We start from the raw sequence: 25,838 nt of genomic DNA, 5'->3' as shown, positions 1-25,838 counted from the left end.
CTCTGAAGACGCTTCCAACCATACCTGCTGTGGTGAAAGAGGTGATGATTGACGTATATCAGCATCTGAATCCACTTCCGCTAATCGTCCCTCGTTCACACTGTCATCTTCACTTGTGTCAGGTACATAATCATCATCTTCATCAGTGAAGTCAATTTCCGATTCAACTTCGGAATTCTCTAGGAGATGTGTCACTTCTCCATGAGAAAGTCCACCCTGACGATAAATGTTCGAAAACGTGTTTCACCGACAAAGACTGCCTGTGTGACATAACATAAGCTGTGGCGGACTGGAATGTACACGTGTCAAGTTGTAACAATGAGGAGCAACTGCTCTGCGTTACTGCTCACTGTTGCTAATGTATTGTTGGATAATTTACTGATATTTAGAAGAGAAATTACAGTTGGGTCAAATTGACCCCTTCCGCCGTTCTAGGTATACTGAATGAAACGACAAAGAAAATTAAAATATTTTGTAAATACTAAAACATCTTCAGAAAGAGGAGAAAAAATTAGAAAAAGTCATATAATTTCATTAACGAAGTAAACAAATTGGATATGAGAATGGACGAAAAACATATGACAGGGGTCATTTTGACCCCTTCTGCCGTTCTAGTGTTAATTGTGAGTTCAGGTAACTATTGAACACACAAATCAGTCTTTTAGCGTCGTAATAGCGTTTTATTTCGTAACTAAAGAAATTTGCCGAGGAGAATATCGTCTCTTCTCATATTTTTTATGTACGCTATAGTCAGCTGAATTATTTTCAGCTATTTTAATATTTTATTTTACTTTTTATGAGTGTTCAATATGGGTGTGTGGTTATGCCTACAGTTGTGTGTGTGTGTGTGTGTGTGTGTGTGTGTGTGTGTGTGTGTGTGTGTGTGCGCGCGTGTGTGTGTGTGTCATTGGCTAGATAGTAAGTTTGAATATTTGGGCACAAATAAGGATGGATAGTGTCGAAGTGTGGATTTTAGATAGAACTCAAACCTCTGAAATTATATAAGCAGCTCGAAAAAATCTCAGTTACTTTCAGCGACAGACAGTTAAATTCAAATTCTTAGAGTGAATTATGACAGACTAAAAAAAAATTTCGGTCTTATAATCTGAATGAAAGATAAGAAAAAGTAGATATTACAAACTGAAAGAGATATTCAGGAAATTGACATCAGAAGTAAAACTGTACAGAACGGATGTGCAGTCAAAACATTTATTGAGAGTCATCAAATGTATGTGTGTCAATTCGTAAGGGACCAAACTACTGAGGTCATCGGTCCCCAGACTTACGCACTACTTAACCCTTCGGTGGGTGCGCCTGCGGCAGATAGCTGCAAAATTTAGTTTTCTGTTAGTATCACAGATAGCGTTACAGTTGCGTCCACGTCAAGATACGTATTTGTTGTTCTCAACGAATGTCACCACTTACTACATTTGCGCTATTCGTGCTTTCAGTAATTTGGTCGCTATTGTTCTATGAAACGTGAGTGTTGCGTTTGCGGTGTGTTTGCCGCTACGCACCTTGTGCTGTAAGTATTTTCAATAGTTGTGTTTTTCTTTCACCTCAAGACAATCTTTCTTTTATATTACTATATAATGGATATTCGAATCGAATCAAAGCTCCCATATGCAATTTTCATTACTTTTTACGGTCTTGGATTTTGATTTGCTACAATATATTACTTTTACAAAGACATGTGTTTCATTACGTCTCATAAAAGCGTGGAAATTGATAAAATGAAGTCATGTGACAGGCAACGTCTAACTATACGTCCTGAAAACTATGAGAAAGTACTGCGAGAACTGTCAGAAGAAGAATTACAAGAATTGTAAGATTCATGTCAATCTTAGTCGGAAGAGGAAGTTATTGAAGAAGAAAATCACAGCAGTGACTCCGGACAATCAACAGAGGAAACAGATGACCACCTGGTTGAAGAGGGGAGACAACAAACAGAGGATTACCGATTTTACGTAGGATAAGATAAACAAACTATTTGGATAAGTGAACCGCTTCCTTCTTCTCCTAAAACAAAGGCCAAGAACATCATAAAAGTTTTGCCAGGTCCAAAATCAAGTGCTGAAATTACGGAAAAAGAAATTGATGCATTTTACCTATTTATTACTAAAGGGATTGTTATTTTTCCTTAGGTCAAAAATGTAAAACTAATTGCGGTGCAATAGCCGCAACGCGCCCACTCGCGGAAGTATGAATGGCGCGCCCACCGAAGGGTTCAACTAACTTAAGCTGACTTATGCTAAGAACAACACACACACCCATGCCCGAGGGAGGACTCGATCACGCGGCGGGAGGGCAGTGCAATTCGTGACATGGCGCCTCAAACCTCACGTCCACACCGCCTGGCTGAGAATCATCAGTTTGTAGACAGACTGACAACTGGAACCTACAGAACCTGGACAGAAGAAAGAACCAGAAACTTTAGCGAGAATAAGAAGATATTTTCGGAGAAGAAGAAAGGACAGTCTTCAGAAAAATAAATCAGTCGTATTGCACAGTTGGCCACAACAATGTAAATAAAAAAAGAAGATAAACTTCGATCACAAAAGCCCTGTTTGTTGCTTTGCTTACGATTTTCCTTTGTGTACTCTCAGGAGATTTAACAGTTTTGGTGAGACTTCTTTTTAATTTTTGTATGGTTGAGCTATCGAGGCTCGCAGTTACATAATTACATCCTATTCACTTCTAAAAACCTTTTTTAAATTTCATTTCTCGACCTGCAATTATGAGTGAAGTTTCGGCACGTGGGAAATGTAGAAAATTATATTCCGTACTCTTACTCCAATTATTCTCTGCCGTTGCTCTACGTCGTGAAGCAGCAGATGGGACTAATTCACCTGAGCGCGCAGACTTGCCACTTTTGTGAATCTCGAGCGCAGTTGGCTAGTTAGGTTTCCTCACCTTGACGGGTAACTCCACATCTCCTTCACGATTCTGAATGCGTGTAAATGGGATTATTCCACTTTAATTGTAGTTTAAATACTTCCACATCTAGCGAGACTCAACTTCTGCTGGCGACGAACAACTCAATTTAAACTTGGAGCGGAGAAACTTTTAAACTAGGCTTTACATTGGACTCGGCGCTGGCCACCACTTCTGGAATTACTTCGCCTCCAACTCTTGAAAGCCCGGTCAGATGTGCATATTTCCTGAGATATGCGGTTCCACGAAGCGAGTCGTACACTGTCCACGCAGATACGAGAATTTCTAGGAAATCACATGCGTTGTGTATTTGTTTTCTATATAAAGAGTATACATCACGAAAACGTCACAGCACACCGCGTAGCATTATGGCGTAACGTATCCTTTCCTTATTGGCAGAATAAAATTTGGAAAAAATATTTAGATGTTATAAAACGTATGTAGTACATTTAAGAATGGTTTGCCCCGGGTAAAGTACTAGTGCTATGGCACGATGAAGTAATCGGTACAACACACATAAAATAGAAATTGAACTAGCTACAATAAATTGGTCAGCTTTTTCCTTACCAAAACAATGCCGTCCGATTTACACTCTGCGTTTGGTGCATCAGACCATGGTGACCGTTGTACATCTTCATTGTCTGAAAGCATTCTTTGACCGCGAAAATACGGTAAAAAAAAAGACATGGAGGTTCGACTTTGTATGCAAGCAATATTTAAACCTCACGACACGATATAGCATTTGATCGTTGTGTTCCCTAATAATGAGTGCCCAATACTGATAAGTATCTCTGAAACATAAATGCTCACACAACAAATTAATGCGATCAACAATAGGATTCTACAAATGGCTTACAGATACCATTCGAATAAAATTGAGCTTATTATTTAATTAATCGTACAATGTATAGAGAGTCCTGTAAACATACCTCCTATCACGTCGTCTCTAAGATCAGAAGTGACCTAATGGGAAAGCAAGTCCTCTTTTACACAATATTTTGTTTCAAACAAATGAAAGTGTCGCAGAGAATGTAGTTTTAAATTATCTCTTGTAATATCTGTGCAAGACATTTAATACGGACTCTCTGGCTTCCAATGCATTATTAGTTCCATGAGATTTTTATTTTACATATTAGTTAGCTGATCTTAAGAATTTATCAAAAGTGAAAAATTAACACATTTACTGTAAGACATGCTTCAGTGATATTAAATAAGAGCTGATGATCATAATTCAGGTTTGATGGTATTAGTGTGTTCTGGGTGCAAAGTTAGAACCTGCTAAGCGTATGCGTCTTCCCCTTCAGATACGAGTAATTAACAAATGTCATATTAGTATCACCAATACATACGGAAAAATGGAAGTTATAGTGTGCCATGTAAAAGGTGCCAGCATTAAATGCAAATTATTCTGACATATCATGTACTTATATAAATGAACGTCACAGGTAAGCACTGCAGTGATCAAACCAATGAAATAAACATACGTAGACAGACATGTTCTTCTGATGATGGACGAAAGATTAGAGTTAGAAGCCTCGGTCAGAGTGCTGGAGTTATAAAGCCTAGTTAACAACTCTATGGAAAGAAGTCGGTTGTGCCCTTTTTAAAAGAACAACCATAATTTAAATACATTTTAATTGCAGCCATTGGTTACCAGCCATCATTTAAGTTCTTATTATACGTGACAGCAATATGCTAAGAGTTCCTGGTGCTTTTCATCAGTCTCCAGGCAAATTAAATATAGAATAAATAAAACAATCAGTGAAATACCGTAAAACATCTGTTAGCTATAGTGGCGTTTGGTGAGCCGATACTTGGTATAATAACTGATAGGGGATGACTTGGTGGCAGGTTGGTATTGAATAACCATTCAAGAAAACGCGGTTGTTATCTTTCTGAGCACATATCGGTGAAACAGTAGGAGATATAACAAAAATGTTGAAGCTTAATTGTCGTTGTTGCTACTGTACTTCACAACTGTGCAATCAAATCATTAAACATTTTGATATACTTCGAAATCCCCCCTCACTTCGCAATTTTTGAAACGGTAAAATGTCTATACAGATTCAACCATATATGAGAAAGTTACATCCCGAAATCGCAATAGTCAGAAATAAATTGGAAGTACCCCTATATACCGCTATATGTGAATCTATCCGCCGTATGACGGTTCTCGTGCATGGCGATAGTGTTGTTTGCGGTTTCACAGTGGAAGCATGAAAGAGGGGCTGCTGAAGGATTTAATTGAAACAATAAGGTCCGAGAATAACAAACGTGGAGGTGGCGAGAGGCTATGCCCGTTTAGTTTTTTCATGGTCTTTGTTTCATTTTTTGTTTTCTTTCGTTTCTTTGGTTGTATGGTTTTGGATATTACGTTTGACATCTACTATGTTATTTTACAGTATGTAAGGGACAATGTTCTATCCATTGCAAAGAAGTGCTACATACATTGTGCACCATGTACATCTGATTATTACAGTATTATTGCACAATTTACAGCATGTATCACAAGTTCTAAAGCAATAATTAACAGGAGATTCGCAGTTATCAGATTTTTCAGCGGTGTGTCCGTTCATGAACCAAGCATAACTAAACATTTTTAAAATTCGAGGGGATGAAAACTGATTATGAATCAGAGTTTGAATTTGCAGGATAGTAGGAGTACATCAGAGAACAGTTTTAGAAAATTCTTCCACGGTCTGAATGTGTAAACATCATGTGACTGGATTATGCCGGTTCTTCCAGCAGGAATCGTCATACATTGTACGTCCTTGTTTCCTTATTCCATATATTTGCGACAGGTTGCCAGAAGAGGCCATTGCCGGCCGCGGTGGTCTAGCGGTTCTAGGCGCGCAGTCCGGAACCGCGCGGCTGCTACGGTCGTAGGTTCGAATCCTGCCTCGGGCATGGATGTGTGTGATGTCCTTAGGTTAGTTAGGTTTAAGTAGTTCTAAGTTCTAGGGGACTGATGACCACAGATGTTAAGTCCCACAGTGCTCAGTGCCATTTGAACCATTTTTTGAAGAGGCCATTACGGGAAAGACCAGTCTACACCATAAATTATTACAAAGGCTACGGTAACTATGAGCATGTAGGAAACATTAATATGGACTTATTCTGGCCACCTGTATATTGCGACCTATACTGCGACCGTGTACTCTGGAGGGAGGACGGCCATGAGAGCACGACACCCTCTGTCTACCCAAGACCACCGCACACGAGCGCCTGGCCACCTCGTGTATACTCCAATAGACAATGCGGCAGGGAATCACTCTGCGGAATCAGGATGATGAAGTGTTGGAAGACCGGACAGCAGGATATGTATGCATGTACTTCAACTACCTGTTTACAGGTGCACGTACTGACATTCGATAATCACCATAAACAGACGGCCGGAATTTGCAGACCGAACGTCGGATTGATAATGGCGTATACAGAGCGTAGCAGATTGAGTATATACACTTTTATTCCGAATATAGCACGATGAAGCCAAAGAGTGTATTACACCTTCTGCACAAAAGCTTCGATCATCCGCAATACGATACTGCTACATCATTAGTGACAAAGAGACATAGTTCGCATTACATTCAGCGAATGTGAATAAAGAGTCCAACTCCAATGCACGTGTAGACAGTTATAGTACTTTAACCTAAGATGACGAAAGGGTCTGTCGCTGCGGAAGAGGTATTTGAAGAGGATTATGAGGATGTTGTGGAGGGCGCTAAGATGAGTAAAACGGCAATAGATTTGGAATATAAAAAAAAAGGCTGTTACATTTTGGCGTGGAAGGAAGAGGAATAAGAGTTAAAAAGTCCAAGACAATTTCAGAACGGTTAAGTATACAAAATTATTATGTAGATAGGAGACAAGTCACTGAAGGTAGGACACACAGCTACAAATTATTACACATTTCCAAATAAGTATTGGAACAGTTCCAGAAGGCATGCGATAAACCATTACCTATTCACGCATTGGACCTGAAACGATGGGCATTTAGGGCGAGACATGAAGTTAATCTGTCGTGCTACCTATTCACGGGTCTACGAAATGGGTTCATCATTTTAAAGTAAGGCATAGAATTTTTTCCAGAAAGATTAATAAATTTGCAACTCAAAAACAATTAACTAATAAAGGACAATTAGTAGAACAAGCTAATGCATTTGTGGAAAACGTAAAATGGAATATTGCATCATTAGGAGAGGACAATGTTAACTTCGGACCAATCTAATTTAGAGACACGCAGGTCGTACCAAATCCTTTAAAGGAACACTAAAAACTGAATGTCTCGCTCAATCTTTGAATTCGTTAACCCTTAGCTACGATACAGCCAATCTTATCTACAAGTTTTACAATCCGCTTTGCTCATAGTCCTGCAGGAGGTAGGTGGCCAATTTGGACCCATTGTTCAACAAACAATGTACAGAGCCGATAATATTGTTGCATTTGCTTCAAAATCTGTTAAATTAAGATATCGCTATTAAATGGTTTTGGGATGTTTACTTGCCTACTGTTAGTGAACGATCGCTTCTGTGTTTGGATTGCAGCTCGTGGTCGTGCGGTAGCGTTCTCGCTTCCCACGACCGGGTTCCCGGGTTCGATTCCCGGCGGGGTCACGGATTTTCTCTGCCTCGTGATGACTGGGTGTTGTGTGATGTCCTTAGGTTAGTTAGGTTTAAGTAGTTCTAAGTTGTAGGGGACTGATGACCATAGATATTAAGTCCCATAGTGCCCAGAGCCATTTGAACCATTTTTTTGTGTTTGGATTCCTGGACGGGACAAACAGGAAACAAGTTTAACAACACAGGCAAAATATAAGGACGCGAAAATTACGACAATTCCTGTTGGAATAACTGGCATAATCCAGCCACTTGATGTTTACACATTAAGACGGTGGAAGAGTTTTCTAAAACAGTGGCCTGATGGAATCCTACTACACGGCTGTGAGGTAAATTTGCACCTGGGAAATAATGTCCTGAAAATTAAATCTTTGAGTCATAATTAATTTTCATCCCCTCAATTTGTAAACACGTTTAGTTACGCATAGTTCAAGAGCGGACACATCAGAGAAAAATCTGATAAATCTGTACCTCCTGTTAATTATTGCTTTAAAAATTGTGATACATGCTGTAAATTGAGCAATGTTGTTGTTGTTGTTGTGGTCTTTAGTCCAGAGACTGGTTTGATGTAGCTCTCCATGCTACACTATCCTGTGCAAGCTGCTTCATCTCCCAGTACCTATTCCTACATACATCCTTCTGAATCTGTATAGTGTATTCATCTCTTGGTCTCACTCTACGATTTTTACCCTCCACGCTACACTCCAATACCAAATTGGTGATCCCTTGATGCCTCAGAATATGTCCTACCAACCGATCCCTTCTTCTGCTCAAGATGTGCCACGAACTTCTCTTCTCCCCAATCCCATTCAATACTTCCTCATTAGTTACGTGATCTACCCATCTAATCTTCAGCATTCTTCTGTAACACCACATTTCGAAAGCTTATATTCTCTTCTTGTCTAAACTATTTATCGTCCACGTTTCGCTTCCATACATGGCTGCACTCCATACAAATACTTTCAGAAACGACTTCCTGACACTTAAATCTATACTCGATGTTAACAAATTTCTCTTCTCCAGAAACGCTTTCCGTGCCATTGCCTGTCTACATTTTGTATCCTCTCTGCTTCGACCATCATCAGTTATTTTGCTTCCCAAATAGCAAAACTCATTTACTACTTTAAGCGTCTCATTTCCTAATCTAATTCCCCCGCAGCATCACCCGATTTAATTCGACTACCTTCCATTATCCTCGTTTTGCTTTTGTTGATGTTCATCTTATATCCTCCTTTCAAGACACTGTCCACTCCGTTCAGTTGCTCTTCCAGGTCCTTTGCTGTATCTGACAGAGTTACGATGTAAATAGTGAAATAATATTGCAATAATAAGATGTGCGTGGTGCACAATGTGTATGTGTGTGCAGCCCTTATTTGCAATGGATAATACAACTTCCACTCATTATTGCAATGATTATCAAAGACAATGCAACACAACCTAAGTAGTGTAAAACAACAAAGTAGATGACAAACGTAATGTCCAAAACCATACAACCAGAGAAACTAAACAAGACAAACAACAAACTAATAAAACAAAGACCACGAAAAATCTAAACGGGAATAGCCTCTCGCCACCTCCACATTGGTTGTTGTCGGACCCGACAGAGATCGAGACCTTATTGTTTCAATTAAATCCTTCGGGAGCCCCTCTTTCATGGCTGCACTGTGAAACAGCAAACAACACTATCACCATGCACGAGAAGCGTCATGCGGCGAACAGATTCATGTATAGCTATATACAGGGGTACTTCCAACTTATACCTGACTGCTGCGACTTCGGGATGTAGCTTGATCAGATATGGCTGAATTTGTTGTTAAATGTACTATTAAATTTATTAAACACATACATTTTACCGTTTCAAAAATTGTGAGATGAGAGGTGGATTTCGAAGTATATCAGAATGTTTAAAGATGCGATTGCATAGTTGTAAAGTACAGTATCAACCATGGGAATTATGTTTCAACATTTCTATTTTATGTCCTACTGTTCCGACGATAAGTGCTCAAAAGGATAAAAACCGCGTTTTCTTCAGCGGTCTTATAGGCACGTACAATAAAATACGTGTCTCATATTTTGACCTATACTACAACACATTCTGAGTGTACCTGAATCGGCGAGTGGCATGTGGGAAGTGTTATTTATCAGTATAACATGGATTTCACTCTCATATGTGACGAAACTTTGCAGAACTTCACTGTACTTTTTTTCTCTCACGAACCATACTTCCTAATGCGCTTCTCTTGTTTCCTTATTACATTGCATAACACTATCCACTAACTGACATTATGTCGCACTGATGCTGTGTGTTTTGGTGCACTGTGTGTTTACTAACTAGGCGACGGAATGCATTACGGAAATAAGGAATGGACGCTTCAGAATCACTGTTCGAATTTTTGAATGTACCGAATGCAAAAAAAAAGGAGGCAGGACTTCAGAAACACGGTAGAAATTCGTTTCCGACGGTAATTTATTTTTAAGTTTTTTATCATGAGCTCCTCTGATTCTTAGTCTCTTCTTTGTGACCTGCACTCACTTCTCTTTTTTTTTGTATTTTTCTTCTTTCACCGACAAGAATAAATAATTCTTTGTACACACATTATTTACATGGATCGAAGTTCATCCATTTTTCATTATTCCTCTTGTATTTCAGCCCTCTTCTTTGAATTAACCCTAATACGTCAGTACATCACTATAAGCGTAAATTCTGAGAAATTCGAACTCATATTAGTCTCAATCTGTCAAAGTTGTGCTTTTCGGCATGCTCTTCCTTGTTCTTAATCATTTTCGATTTCAACGTACTTTTTTTTGTGGTGACTATGATCTCCTACACTTCGCAGTATTTTGGTTACAGTATTTTGCTGTAAAATCACTGTGCATTCAGTAGGTTGGGTAGCTCACATCTTCTCTTGTCTCACGATATTTTCCAAATTTTATATTTTTTCTTGTAATAGTCTAAGAAGAGTTTCTGCACATAGCTTAAATATTTAAATTTAGTGCCTCTTTTATTCTGAATATTCTATAATCAGTCTGCACAATCAGACCTCATAGAAAATTCCCCTTCATAATGTCCGCCTCTGTAGACTGTCAGCGTGACAAACTGCTGTCCGGAGGACCCGGGTTCGATTTCGGGTGCTGCTAGGCATTTTTCCTTGGTGGCAGAACAGGTACGGGGTGCATTTAGCCTCGTCCCGCCGGCTGAGGAGCTCTCGAACTATTAGTAGCGGTTCAAAGGTCAAGAAAACCGACAACGACCAGGAGGGGAGTATGCTGACCGCACGCCCCTCCCTACTGCATCCAATGAAGCCATTGACAAAGGATAATACAGCTGTCAGTCGATCATGACTGGCCCGTCTAGGGACAGAATGAGGACCTTTACTTTACTCTACCCTTCTTAAAACGTAATTTCAGAGCGACGGGAGTGCTGTTTACAACATTTTAATCAGTAAACCTGAATCTTCAGCCCGTCCAGAGACCTCAATGCACGCCGTGTGTCAATGATACTGGGAAAAGTTTATGATAAAATTTTGTTCAATTCTTTTTTCATCCCAGTCCATGATAACAAATGTACATCAGTTCATTATCGATTTTAGTCTGTAATGGCCGTCATCAAAACTATGTTATGATGAAAAAAATATAAGTACAAATAAATTACATTAGTTAATATTATACGAGACAGTGCTTCGATGTGTGCATATTAAAGACAGGCTTGATAAACATACCTGTATCTGAATACTAATATATAAAAAGTTATAGTATAAAAACATCTACACCAACGCGATGACGCAGAATACATTTAAAACGACCAAAAATAAAAAACAGTAATATAATAGCCAGCATGTTGAGACACATACACGAGCTACCGAATGATGAGACTGTTGACATCGTACTGCGGTGCAAGTTCGATGGCAGAAGACCAGCACACTTTGCGACAGCCTGAAGGTGTCGTAAATGAATGCACAGCTTACTGGACCAAATGTAATAAAAATATTATAACACGCATTCTAACTTAATAAACAATAATACTAGGAATGGAAAGAATTAGAAATCATAACTAATTATATAAGCTTTAGCAATAGGGGGAAGGGCGAATAAAGAGACATATAAACATACACATCAAAAAAAGTTTTACATCACCTCTGTTTCGAGAGTTCTGGAACCTGCACAGAAAATTGGATTAGAGATCAACATAAACATCATTTCCGCCCTTTTAATTGCTCATGAAGACCACACATTGCATGTTGTACCACCATACAGCGAGACCTTCAGAGGTGGTGGTTCACATTGCTATACACGCTGGTACCTCTAACACCCAGTAGCAAGTCCTCTTGCATTGACGTATGCCTGTATTTGTCGTAGCATACTATCCACAAGTTCTTCAAGGCACTGTTGGTCCTGATTGTCCCACTCCTCAACGGCTATTCGGCGTAGACTCCTCGAATGGTTGGTGGGTCACTTCGTCCATAAACAGACCTTTTCAATCCATCCCAGGCGTGTTCGATAGGATTCATGTCTGGAGAACATGCTGGCCACCCTAGTCGAGCGGTGTCGTTATCCTGAAGGAAGTCATTCAAAACATGTGCACGATAGGGGCGCGAATTGCCGTCCATGAAGATGAATGCCTCGCCAGTATGCTGCCGATATGGTTGCACTATCGGTCGGAGGATGGCATTCATATATCGTACAGTCATTACGGCGCCTTCCATGACCACCAGCGGCGTACGTCGGTCCCACAAAATGCCACACCCAAAACAACAGGGAACCTCCACCTTGCTGCACTCGCTGGACAGTGTGTCTAAGGCCTTTGGATGACTGGGTTGCCTCCAAACACGTCTCAGAGGATTGTCTGGTTGAAGACATATGTTTCACTCATCGGTGAAGAGAACGTGATGCCAATGCTGAGCCCATCTCTACGGCGCTGCATGGTGTCGTGGTTGCATAGATGGACCTCGCCATGGACGTTGGGAGTGAAGTTGCGCATCATTAAGCCTATTGAGCACAGTTTGAGTCGTAACACGACGTCCTGTGGCTGCACGAAAAGCATTATTCAACATGGTGGCGTTGCTCTCAGGGTTCCTCCGTGCCATAATCCGTATGTGACGGTCATCCACCGCAGTAGTAGCCCTTACCCGGCCTGAGCGAGGCATGTCATCGACAGTTCCTGTCTCTCTCTATCTTCTCCATGTCCGAACAACATCGCTTTGGTTCACTCGGAGACGCTTGGACACTTTCCTTGTTGACAGCCCTTCCTGGCACAAGTAACAATGCTGACGCGATCGAACCGCGGTATTGACCGTCTAGGCATGGTTGAACTACAGACATCAGGAGCCGTGTACCTCCTATCTGGTGGAATGACTGGAACTGATCGGCTGTCGGACCCCTCCATCTAATAGTCGCTCCTCATGCAAGGCGGTTTAAATCTTTGGGCGGGTTTAGTGACATCTCTGAACAGTCAAAGGGACTGTGTCTGTTATACAATATCCACAGTCAACGTGTATCTTCCAGAGTTCTGGGACCCGGGCTGATGGAAAACTTATTTTGATGTGTGTATAAGTGGACAAAAGCCGGTATGGTAAAAAATAATTTCTAGTGTAGCGAATAGTTTTGCATATTCTAATTGAGAACATAGAGGCAACTTCTTTCTTGTAAAATAACAATGCTCTACAAAAATGTTTAGGGTGATGAAACGAATGTACGTAAGACAGAAAAACAATACCACTGTCTATCTGAAGAAGATAAGTAACGGAGACAGTGCCAATTTGCAAAGCAGTCAGCAGACGATAGGGGGCCTATCACGTTCCTCACGAGTACAAAAATGTGAAAGTGAACATCCTAAGATTGTGGGCAGGTACCAGATAAAGGAAGCGATACTTACTGCACCATGTCGTATAGGGAAAAATAATCGTTAGGATGAAATTCAGTTTACTCATTAAGAATTATTTTAAGCTGTTTGTTCTTTCTTTAATAGAAAGTCAGTTTACTTGACTGAGGCTAACCGGGTAGTCACTGCAAAGTGCAGATTGTATTCTCTGTGTTACAAAGGAGATGTTACAGTGCGATGTTCGGGTTTTTCGAGGTTACTAGGAGGGGAGGATGAGGCCGGAAATAAGCGTCATTGCTTACGATCGAGCAACCAGCAGGCCAGAAAAAAGCCTGTTGCGAGGCGGCCGGCGGAGGCAGATAGAGCACGACCGCGGCGCCGATGCGACGAAAAAACCGCCTCTAAAGCCGTGTTACGAGCGCAGACCCACACCGCCTGCACAGCGTGCTCTGATGGCCACTTGATAGGCGCCGTTAAAAGACTTCGCCTTCCGCGAGAGGCGGGCGGAAAGTTAGTTGCAAGGGCACGATATAAACGAGAAAAACACATTAAAAAGTGTTGTAACGGGACAATATTTCACGCTGCGTACACGCCTCCTTGTAGAAGCTCTGCCGGAAAACGGTGGCAGCTTTTATGTCGCTACAGGTGCGTTGGGTTCCTACTACGTGACTGCATCTCTTCTTTACCTGAGGTTTAGCACGTTGGCGGTCGATATTGTAACTTGTATTTAATTCGAAATTAGAATTAAATTCCTTCAGCGGCTGACGGGCGCTGATATACCTTAACGGGGACAGGTTGAAAGTGTGTGCCCCGACCGGGACTCGAACCCGGGATCTCCTGCTTACATGGCAGACGCTCTATCCATCTGAGTCACCGAAGGCACAGAGGACAGCGCGGCTACAGGGACTATCTCGCGCACGCCTCCCGCGAGCATTACTCATGGAAGACATTCTTACCAGGTCCCGTAAGAATTCGGGGAATATGTGTGCATCCGCACAGAAGAAGAAGGTCATCGCCGGTATTGCCAGAACTATAAACTTATATGGATACGATCTATGTTTTCTTTCGGAAATGTCCGAAAGAACTATTTACTTATATGGATATATACTATACACTTATGGGTATATACTATATGCTTATATGGATATGGTGTCCGTTCTTGCGGACATATCCGAAATAACGGACATCATATCCATACATGTATTTAATTCAGTTGCATGATGAAACATTTCTGTTACAAATTGCTTGTACTTTGAAAGGTGTGTATATAATTTTAAAGTCAGTTTTCTTATTTTTGAATGTCTAAATTGGCACATGTGATATTTGTATCGTGTAGTTATGCGCGCTGCCCGGAGACTGCTTAGGCCACGTTTGCTCTACCGGTTTTTAGTGTTGATCGCGAGGAGAGGACATAGGGAGTTCTAGTGGGGTGTCGAGGCAGTAAGTTGTACAGGAAGGACACAAAAGCATTTTATTGATGTAAGATATTATTATTACAAAAGTAATATCATTGTGCATTGAATGAGATGGATTTACTAAGTCAGACGCTATTTTGCGAAGATTGAGATTTAAGGTAATAAATAACATATTTTACTTTATTGCGGCAGCATTTAGTTAGACATTCATGCTACAATACAGACATCCAAATCAAGTATTTCTTGCTATATTTATAAAGATTTGTCGCAGTCAGCGTTAATGGATTCTAATCATTAGTATGAGGACTTTTGCGTTAGAATAAATTTTCATGTTGAGTTACATTTTTGTATTTCTCCGGTGTTGATTTTACGTAATTGTAATTTGTAATGAAATGTTTTCTTATTGCTTGCTAAGCCTTCAATTGTGTATATTTGTAAACGGAATAGTGTCAAGAAATTTTTTCGAGCTGAATCTTTTTTTAACACAGTTGCTTGAGAAGAATTTTAATTTGGTAAGTAACTGAGATTATCCTACTCCATTATACAGCTCCCATTACCTGATGAACTTTCTGTTTAAAGAGAGATAAATTTTATGAGAACCAAGTTTATATTGCTTTGATTTAAAGGTTCGCATTGCACTACCGCGATGCTCTGTAGCAAATCAGAAACTGAGACGCGCCTTTTCTTCTTTTTCTGCGAGAGCAGCTGTATGATGTATGATGTTTTCCATTGCGACACAAGTAAGCCAAATACAGCGGAGACGAGTTTCAGTTCCACAGGGTCAGTTGACAGTGTTGAGTTTAATTGTTGGTTCAAACGGGGCATATGTCATTTAAGTTATCGCAGTCAGATTTGCTTCTCATTCACGCAGACAGATATAGTTCTTAACTGTAAACGTGAGGTTAGCTTATGCACATATTTCTTTCCTATGAATGAAATCTTTTGGTACGCAACACATTACATTGATAAAGAGACTATACGTTTAGACAGAGACAATTCAGAAGCATAGCAAACAGGTGCACTTTCGATTAATCTTGTGTATCCTTTATGTTTATTAACGTAACTTCCAACATAAATTCTATGGTTCCAAGTCGGCCGTACTAAAATATGATTTCTTCCAGCGGATTAATCTTCTAAAACTGATTTGAAGAAATTTCTTTCAAGATACCTATAGGTATTTGATACGACGTTGTGTTTCTGTGCAAAATGAAATTTCTGAAACTATGAATATATGTAAAATCATTTTTACTCCCTGGCGGCTCTTAATTTCGAACCTCATCTTGTACCGTGATCCACAGATCAGCAAAAATACGAAATTAGCCATAAGGTATTAAGAAACAACAAACCGCCCCTTCCTAGTAGTAGTGCATGTTTACAACTGCAACAGTATCAAAGTTTATATGCACTATCTAATCAAAAGTATCTTGGCGGCTCAATGCAAACCGGACGTGAGCACTAGATGTGGCGAGAGGTGGCACCGCCAGTACAAAATGACACGGGGAATATTGTATTATCAGTAGTTGCGTTGTCAGTAGATAAGGAGTAAACGAAAATGCGTCGGTCAGGTGATCTTCACTTCGAACGTAGACTAGACATCGTCTGTCATCTGAGTAACAAGTCCAGCAGGTATATATCAATCCATCGAAAGATGCCCAAGTTGCTGCTGTTGCTGATGTGGAGTTGAAAAACGAAAAAATAATCAAAGCTGAACCAAGATTGCAGAGCTCATGTCGCGAAATTCGGAGGGTGGTTGTATGAGGTCACATTCAGTTACCCAAGGAACCACTCGTGAGTTCCAAAGTGCTGCCAGCAGTCCAGCTGGAACAATGTGCTTAGGGAGTTAAAAATAATGTGGTACAATGGCCGAGCAGTTTCTCATAAGCCACATAGTCCTGCAGTCAGTGCTAAGTGGCGTTTTAGGTGGACAGTAGATGACTAGCAAGGATTGAATTGAAGTGATGAATTACGGTATGCCCTGTAGCAATCCGGTCTCTGCGTTTGGGCTTGTCAAACGCTTGGAGGACGTTCCCTACTATCATGTGTAGTGTCAGCAGTGAACTACAGAGAAGGAGGTGTTACGGTATTCGGATTTCGTGGTTAATTTGTGGTTTACTTATTGGCTCAAGAAAATGCTGAAGGCAGAAGGATATGAACACATTTTACAGCATTGTGGACTGCGTCCAGTAGAGGAACATTTCGGAGCCGAAGAATGTTGTATCAACATGAAAATGCACCTGTGATAACGTGGCATCTGTAAGGTAGTGGTTTTGGGCGATAACATTCTTAAAATGGGCTGACTGCCCACAGTCCCGAACTAAATCCGGTGGAACGTCTTTGGAATGAGTTAGAACATCGACTTAGCTCCAAATCCCAGGTTCCAATAACACTGCAACACCACAATCAGACTCGTCATTGAAAGCCCTCCAGTATAGTTCAAGCCGTCATGAAGGGTAGACACACTCTATACTAATTTCCAGCAATAGCTTTCCGGACTCTTTATCACATACTGTATGTGAGCGCCTCTTATTTTAACGTATGTTTTCCGCTATTACGGTTAGGCTTATTTTCGACAGAGATATTGTCTGAGCATACCTGCATTGCACATAAATAAAAATTTCGGAATACCAATACTCAAGATGAACAGACAGTTTTCAAAGGACAAAGCCTTTCTAGTAGAAAGTAAGGAAGACATCTTCAATATAAAGGACAACATATTTACCATACAATATGGGTCAGAGACAGACAATGCTAAGACAACAGTAATTGAACTGATGCGTTGCTGGCGCCAGTTTCCATCGATTATCTTTTTATCGTTGAGCCGACTTCGATTCTTATTTCTCTTCTTCACATCTTTGGGGGTGGGGGATTTTAACTGCAGCGCGCGCGCTGTGCTGGTGGCTGGTGTGCGGGTATCCGTGGTATGAGGTGGAGTGAAGTGGGACTGTGTTTGTATGCAGCACGGCTAGAGGCCGAGGCGGCATGACGAAGGAGCGCGGCCAGCCGCTATTGCGAGTTTAACCGTTGCAATGCAAATCTTCAGGCCATGGTGATGGGGATTTCCCCGAGGTTGGAAGGACAAGTTCTGTCGAGTTAGTTACAAGCTACACAGGCCATATGAATTGGAGTCGTCGAGTTGCTTCGGTGGGTGCCGTTCATATTAACTAAATCTTCCAGTGTACTAAAAACCATTTGGAATTGTTCCAGTAGCTTACCACTGAAATTGGTGTCGTCACTTGATAACTTGACGGCAGTTAAGGAAGTGTAACGACGCCCACCAAACAGACACGAAGCATGGCTAAACACATAGCTACAAGTGTAACTAAGTAGTGCGTGAATCTGTGTTCGGCATTCCAAGCTGCGCTGAAATATTTTTCCCATTCAACCTGTTATGTCATTATTTTAGTCTGGCCTTTAAATGTGCGCCGAGATTATTCTTGCTATTCCAACCTTTATCCCATTATTTTAGTGATGGTTTTAAGGGATCGGTTAACTAAATTTTAAGAGCCCTGACTGCCCAAGTAAGTTACGGAGGTTAATTCCCTTGCTTTCATTTGTGGAATGTATCTTTGCAAGCTATTGATAACTAGTTGTACAGTTAGGATTGTGTATCTTATACCTCAGAATAGTGTCTGCCGCTGATGTGTTTTATGTTGCAGGTAATTGTCAGTAGTTGACGCTAGCAAACTGGGATCGGACTACCACGGTGGCAGAGTGATATTTAAGGCCCTGCCCTCTCCCACGTCTCGGGTTATGTTGTTACTGTCCTGTAACTCCATCCTTTCGGTGGAGAGTTATGGTTTCTGAAACTCAATCGCAGTGCAGAGTTGAGTATCTTTTTATTTGATTTCCTGTCGCGTGAATTTCTTGTATTGGTTAAAATCTTTTGGTGTGCTCGCGTCCATCACTAATTCTCATGTAGAGTGGAAGCGGCCCCTGTTAAGCTTTTCTTGGGAAGATCTTCTCATTATAATCAAGTACTGAAATCATACGAACCTGGTACAAGCAAGTAGTATTGTTCTAATTAATCTGAAGATGTCCGAGCAAACTTTAAAAATTTTGGGGTTTGTTAAGCTCAAATGTTAGTCATATTTTATGAATCAGGATTTTATGAACATTGTATTAGTTAATGAAAAGTTGGCCGAGTAAACTTAAAATTTTGGTATTTGTTGAACTCAGAACGTTTAACTGGGATAGTTACGTAGTCATATTTTACGCGCGTGCTTTTATGAATATTGTGTTTGAATTATGAAGAGTTGACCCAAGAAGCCTTAAAACATTACTGTCTGTTGAATTCCGAACTTGGATGCGCTGAAAAGATAGATAAAAGAGTTTCCATGTAAGTGATGAAGTAGGTGTGGTTCATTTGTCAGTCATGTTGAATTAATTATGGGTCCACGGACATGGTTTAAATTAATGTAAGTGGTTGAAGGAAAACGATATGTGCAACATACCTTAAAATATTTTGGTGTTCTATAAGACAAGCTTTTTTGTAATTATGGTTACTGTGAATGTGTTATGAGCAATGTATTTGTAATAAAGAAGTGTGTAGCAACTACATCTGATTTCGAGTGTAATTTCGGTGTGTCCTAAAGGAGCACTCCACAGTTATGAAGAGAAACAGTATCGACTTGCTTACAATCAGAAGTTCACGTGAGACAATAACAAAAGAAGTTAAAGATTTATCTTACTCTAGAAAGTACGATACATGCAGCTTAATGAGCTCTGCTGCCATCAGTATCTAAAAAGGGAAGTAGTAACCAAACGACTTTTTCCGACACGCGAACGCAATCTTTTTCTCACGCACGCAACTCGTAATCGGCGATAGGTAAATGTTTACTCAGTGATGGTTGAATGCCAAATTTGTTAGTATGATCACAAGTTGTAGTAACACAAAATGAGAACTGGTACATATAGGAGTTAGCTAACTATACTATCCTGTGCATACAAGTCACATTTTCGTACATATCGGATGATGACGGAAATACAATCTGCGAAACAGAAAAGATTCATGTATAGATATAACGTACATGTATTCAATGCATTCCAATATAATCACTATCACACGTCGTAACGCTATAACACTTTTCTGGTCGTGTTTGCAAAAAAGACTGTGTTTTGTCTGTGGAGCCATATCTGTGCATGGATTGAAGGAACAATGATAATTTTGTACGTCGCCGTATATGAAGTAGTAACTTTTATTGTACTTTACCTTTATGGTTCGTACACGATATATGCGACAAAACAGTAAAATTATAACACTACAGGTTATTACTGAAAGGGCAAGTTAACTATAATGTTACCCCTTTGACAGGATTTTTGTTTGACCGTGATCGTATGTTAATGGAAAGTAATTGGGCTATAATTCACTTCCTGGAAGGTTAGGTTTTGAAAGGATGGAACAGATATTCTAGCGTGAATCGAACCAACGGTATTGTACGTACTTGAAAGGTAGTGTTCTGGTCAGGTAAAGCAAGGACTGTCACCTGCTTAATTAGGCAAAAGTAATTTGAGCTAACTGTGCAGTAAATAAAATAACATAATTTCTGAATTAAAGTTAAATTTACTTAGAAATCAGTTTGGTAGATCGGACACGAAAATAACACCCTACCATATATTATAAAAACGACTATTCATGAACAGAATTACTAACTGGTTAAGTTTAGTGGCAACGAAGTGTTTCACACTAACAGATAAGTTCTGCTTTAGTATGTGACGGGCAACAAACAGAAAACACAGATAATTTGGACATGAAGTGGCTCCAATACTCGACTGGTAAAAGAAAAATTTTGAAATAGTTCTCAAGGTGTTATTTTAACTAACATGAACACTCCTTGTTTTCTTTGGATGCTTATGAGCTTTTGTATTATACGAAATATGAGTGATATATGGGGATCGTTCTCTTTGTAGTTGTACTCTGTTAATGTCAGATATAATTTTAAGAGCACAGATGTTTCTAGAATAACTGCTGCACAAACCAATTTCTAAGTAAACTGAAGTTAAATTCAGTAATTATGTTATTTATTGCACAGTTACGTCAAATTACTTTTGCCTGATTAAGCAGGTGACCGTCCTTGCTTTGCCTGTCTAGAACACTACCTTTCAAGGTATATCTTTAATTTCTTTTGTCGCTGTTACATTGCAAGACATCTACAACGCTGCTGGCCAAAGAGAAAACGAAAACACTATTACAATCTTGTAATGTAAATACGAAATGTGCAGGCCTTTGAATTGTTATAGTCTATATTTGTTTTTGTAAAGCACTGTTTTGCAATGCAAAATTTAAGTTCTGTGAAATGTTTGTAATAATAGTTGAAATTTATCACTTCAGTTAATCAAATTCACACATTCATTTTCTTGATGTACTTTAACGTAGTTACTCAAACAGTCACGTTTAACACTGTACACAAACAACTAACTTAACAATTAAGAAATTTGCTACACAATGAAAGTTAATAAATATTTTACACAGTATTTATTCTGTAGTTCATTAAATTTGGAAGCACTCTGGATATTTCTGCAGCAGGAAGAGTAACCTACCCAGATAATTTGTTGAGGATAAATCAACTAAGAATGGAACTCTTATTATTTCAAAGTTTAGTATGTTACTAGTCCAAGCATCTCTGTACAGCACTAAACTTTACCTGTCTAAAGGTGTTGGTCGTCGTGATCCTCTGTGGTAAAGCAATCATGTAGTCAGGTGCGATCATGGTTCTTGATGTAATATGCTCTACAAAATATCTTCTTGGAGTTGGAATAATACTGTTCACAGAAAATCAATAAATGCCATGATGTAATCACAGATATAAATCCACATTTGAGGCACATTTATTCCACTCTTGCTGCAATTCTTGCCTCGTTAAGCACTCGGGATGTTAAACTGTTGGATGCTGGTCACAGACTAAGTGTGCCACAAAGACTTCTCGCGCTTCTTCGCGAAAAACTACCTTTACACTCCCACCTAAGCCTTTTCGTTGTGGAAGGACTTCCCTCCAACTTTTACATTTCATATAATCCTACAGTTCCTAAGGATGAACCAGTTATATACATAACAATTTAGTACATTTATACTATGAACAAACATCTTTTTAAAAAGGACATTTACAAATTAATTCTGGTTTCGTGAAGTTATAGAATAAACAAATTATGTCGATGTGTTTCAAGCCAAATAACGTACAACACAGTATCCGCAGGAAATGCAGAGCTACACAAAAATTTCATAACCGATAACAGACATAAGTGTTACAGAATGACAGTCTTTGTGAAACAATAAATGCTAAATATATCGAAGAGTTAGAGGTACACTGCCTTACTTCTATACACTACTCAGAAAAACAGACCTTCAGTGATGAGGAAGGTTGTTTCAGTGTGTATCACCTCACAGGACTCTTTGCAAACGTGACGTCTCTTTGACGTCACAAGCAATATCGGTTATTGATGCGGCAGCAAGCTTCATATTCATTTCGGCGTATTTGGATTTTTTTACATGATAACTACCAGTACGCCGTTCCAAAGCAACGGTGCATTAAAAATTAATAACAAGTATGTCACTATTATCAATAAACGTAAGTTAATAACGCATCAACGATACACGCCTTCAAGAGATACTATAGCAAGCAAGGTAGGCGACTAAAGTGACATGATGTGATTTACGGAGTCGAAGGATGTAGGTTCACAACGCGCTACATGTTGTTTTTTTTATCTTTGCGTCATTAAAACAATCTCGGACTTTCTTATGAATGCAACATAAGTATGTTCTGCAATATTTTATGTTATTTACTTTTCTAGCCTATCAGAGAGCAAAGGATGTTTTAACTCTCACTGATCGAAATCGCCGAACAGGACAGACAAGGAACTGATCAGCTGATGCGTATCAGCCAATAAAAACATGAGTCGCAATGTGTAGTCGTCAACGAGACCACTAGGCTGCATATTTCACTGGAGGTGACTATTTAACACGACTGAAACCGATTAGATAATATTATAAATTACAGTAATAGGAAAATAAATACTTTAAAAATACAAGTACATCTATTTCGGAAACTGAAAGTCCGATATCGCTTAATAGCCTACCGTAACTGTTTTCCCCACTAAATGATTACGAATGGCGTAGTAAGTGAAAGTATTCTCAAACATATAAAATCTAATCTTGGTTATTCTGATCTTTAGCAGATCTGACGGAAAGCGACTTTTTGCGAACCGCGACCACGTGCCTTTTTACCCGTCCGGCTGTGCGTCTGCTCTTCTCTACGGGGAGAGGTAAAGTGCTGCATTTCTCAATTCCCTCCGTGTCCATCGCTGGCAAGTATTGACCCGAAAGAATCTCAGCTTTAACAGGTGTTAATGCGCTTCCTGCTGCCATTCAGTCGAGAGAAATGCAAATACTGAGGTTGGACTTAGAAATTCTTCCTTGATTGAGTGCCGATTTACATAAATGGATTTCGCTATGGAAGTGCCAAAGCAATACACGCAGATTTCTACCTTTTAGAGAAAGAAAAGTAAAAGAGAAAACGTTCTGCATTTTCTATCGTTTTGAATCTCGAGGAACTTCCTTTCTCTACGAGATAAATCCCCATCAGAATTTCCGCCGATTTTAATTTACAATACATCACCGCACTCATTATTTATTTGAATCTAACACAGCCAAAGCTGTCATACTGAAAACTAATGACACAATTCAAACATATAAACAGTTTACAGCTTGTGAATTATTTCACGCGACATTGAATGCGTTGCGTTAGTGGGTTCATACTGAAGGTGAAGGTCCAAGGTGACTAAAACATGTGTATGAGACTGTACACATCTGTTTCTCCTCCAGTTGTTGTGGTCTTCAGTCCGAAGACTGGGTCGATGCAGGTCTTCATACTAGTCTATCCAGTGCAAGTCTCTTCATCCATGAATAACTGCTGCTACCTTCACCCATCTGAACCTACTTATTGTATTCATGACTACGTCTCCCTCTGAAAATTGCTGGTCCCCACCCCTCCCACTTTCCTCCATTTTCCTTACTGCCTCTCCTCCAGTTATAACATTTGTTGAGGTCGGCAAGGGAGAGTTCTCTTCGTACAGATCTGACAACAAAGAATTTGCGGATTCCTGCTGATTTACACAATCAAAGAAAATATGATTGCTCTCCTCCTCTTCACGACATGCTTGCAGATAGCCGTAACTGAAGCTCAGGCATGTGATTACGGTTCGAAAATTCATTAAATATCATCATTTGTCATTTCAGCGACGCAGTGGCAGCGTAGAGTACATATCAGCGTAAGAAATTTCCCCATTTCTGGAGGATTCCTGTCATTTCTTGTCCAAAATTGTGATATTTGACTACTGTCTGGACGTGGACGTCATACGGTACCAGTTTCTAACTGCATGCTCTGATAACCAATGCTTGGGAAACATAACTACTGGAGGTCTCCGATCAGAGGGCGTATTCCTCCACGTGTGAAAAGGAAACTGCGACTTACTGTTCTAACTTTCTGCTTAAGTTTCACATTATACGAATACACATACCTCATCAATATATTACAGACGCCTTAGGTTTGAATTTAAGCAATCGTATTGAAAGATGTTAAATAGAATCGGGGAAAAGGTTGTGTCCTATGGACGACCTTTGCAGGTTGTGAAAGGATCTGCTTGTGAAGGGATCTGCTTGCTTATTTTTTTTTATGATCAGTGATCTATCAGATAGCGTTTTTAGCAGCTTGTTCTCAAGTCGCCTGCAATTCGTCGTTTTCGCAGTTCCCCGTTTAAGATATCATATTACGTCTGTCAACATTGCTACATCGCATCTATCTGCAATGATAACTTTGAAACCATACAACGGTTTTGAGATCACCACTCCAGTATGTGTCTACCATCCTCCTGCTGTCTCTAGGACACAGTGTAGCACTTTCACGGGCCTTCAAATGAGAGAGCTAATTGGATGTGTGCTCTGTTCTTATAACGGGAACGACTCATGCCATTTTGGAATCGAAAATGACATATATCGTATCTCATGTTACATTAGAAATGCCGAAGAGGAGCTCCTATGCTTACATAGGTAGGTGTGGCAGTACTGCGTTAAGTGTGTTCCAATAACACGGGGCCGTGCTTTTACGCTGCATTAGTTCTCAGTTCATTTTTTGGATTCGATTAAAAAAAACTATGATCTTTATCTGTCACATTTACGTGCAGAACGACTGAGTCTCGAACTAAGTTCATAGTAGTTACTGGCTGTCTGAGTTGGGAGCTAAGGCAATCGTATGCCCAAATCAGTCTTTTTCTCTTGCTCGCCCAATGGAGGTCCTGACGTAATGAACAACAATAATTTAGTCATTTGATAATGCCATCCACTTACTCTGGTGAGGCAACTTCTTAGTTTCTAATTGTTTCAGATTTACGTTTTGCACGTCTTTACTTTCTGTTATGTAGCTTATCTCATTTCTGCTGCTCATTAATACTCTCATCTTTGGTGAAAGTACTCTCCATCCACATTCTGTACTCATACTGTACATCTCATTTCGCTGTAATTTTAAATATGAATAGTTTTATTTGAGTTACTGAGACTACTGGAGTTGGTTCACGGCTAAGTTTACATAAAACCGCTGCTAATCGCCGAATTATTCGAAGCTATCTTTATATTTATCCCAATCTGCTTTGATACCCGACCGTAGTCTTTGATCGCAACTAATAATGACAGGTGAAAATGAAGAAGACTTACAGGGCCTGTTGGTTGGAATGAACAAAGAAGCAACGAGTCCATAAGAAGTATTCTAATAGAGGCAAAGACAGCATTCCCTGCGAAAAGATATGTACTAGCATAAAAAATTGACGTTAATTTGGAAAGCAGTTTCGGAGAATGTACAATCTTTGAATAAAACCAGACCACCGGCAGGCAGCTGCTGAGACAACTTCTGAATCGTTCACTTACGGCGGCAATAAAACTGGACGCCCTTCAGTATCCAAATTCCAGCTTCTACACGAACTGTTAAAACTGTAGGATGTGGAGGATTCCAGAGGAATTGCGGTCGAGCGAGTCTGGTGCTGTATCTGATCGTTATCTAATGGTAAAAGTCC

This window comes from Schistocerca serialis, chromosome 1 (genome assembly GCF_023864345.2).
Source record: "Schistocerca serialis cubense isolate TAMUIC-IGC-003099 chromosome 1, iqSchSeri2.2, whole genome shotgun sequence".
In the NCBI taxonomy this organism is placed as follows: Eukaryota; Metazoa; Arthropoda; class Insecta; order Orthoptera; family Acrididae; genus Schistocerca; species Schistocerca serialis.
This window is presented reverse-complemented; position numbering follows the sequence as displayed.